A 976-nucleotide genomic window follows, 5' to 3' on the forward strand; every position below is an offset into this window, starting at 1 on the left:
AAGTCTTATGGAGTCTGAAACTGTCCAATAATCTGTAGACGCCTGTAAAATTTTAAGTTGAGAAATGGTAAGATAAAACTGAAAAGCATTTTAAAGTAGTCAATACCCTTTCTTTTTAATTTTATGATGGAATCTCTTTCTAAAGAATATAAACCATATAATATTGACACTTAATATTTTCAGAGGCACAAGAATTGCAAAATACTTACTAATTCCGCACATTTTCTTCCAGCTAACAATTTTCAGGGCAACCTTCAACAGGCACAATTAATTTTTTAACTTATTTTTATTACTATCATGATAACATGGTTTATGATAGTGTTACTGGTTATGCTTATGGCATACAAAGCTACTGCTCCTCTGTCATCACCAAAGTGCCAAAGTGACATAGTTGTCACTATGTCCATCATGTCCCTTCCCAGTACCCAAAATTCCTTCTCCCCACCCCACCACTACTTAATCTCATTTTTTAACTTCTTCCTTCCTGCAAACATTTGAATTCCCTTGAATATAGTATGTTCTTTAGTAATTAAAACTTTAAAACTTTTGATATAGTTCTTCCTCACTAAAGTGTATTCTTTATCCCATTCCTGACAGAATAACTTACACAACTGCAAACCTGCAAATTTGTCATGCATAGAATCCTTTCCTTTCAAATATATCTGCTCATCTTCGTGATGCTCTAATTTAAGAGATACAAACATCAGTGAAACATGCAAGAAGAGGCAGATCGGAGGTAAGAGGAGAAGGCTGAAGAGGCCTAAGGCACAGTGGTGGTGAAAAGGTGTTATATGTCTGTACTATAGGACCCACAGCACTGAAAGCAAAAGATCCAACCTATAAAATCAAACTTTAAAATGTGCCTGTCAAGGATGGGAGAGCAGGGTGAGATGGGAAAAAGGGGCATTTGGTGGAGAAAATTTGATACTTATGACGGGTTGGGAAAACTGTATACCTGAAACTCAACTATGAATAA

The sequence above is a fragment of the Sorex fumeus genome, unplaced genomic scaffold (genome assembly GCF_029834395.1).
Source record: "Sorex fumeus unplaced genomic scaffold, SorFum_2.1 ptg000003l, whole genome shotgun sequence".
NCBI lineage: Eukaryota > Metazoa > Chordata > Mammalia > Eulipotyphla > Soricidae > Sorex > Sorex fumeus.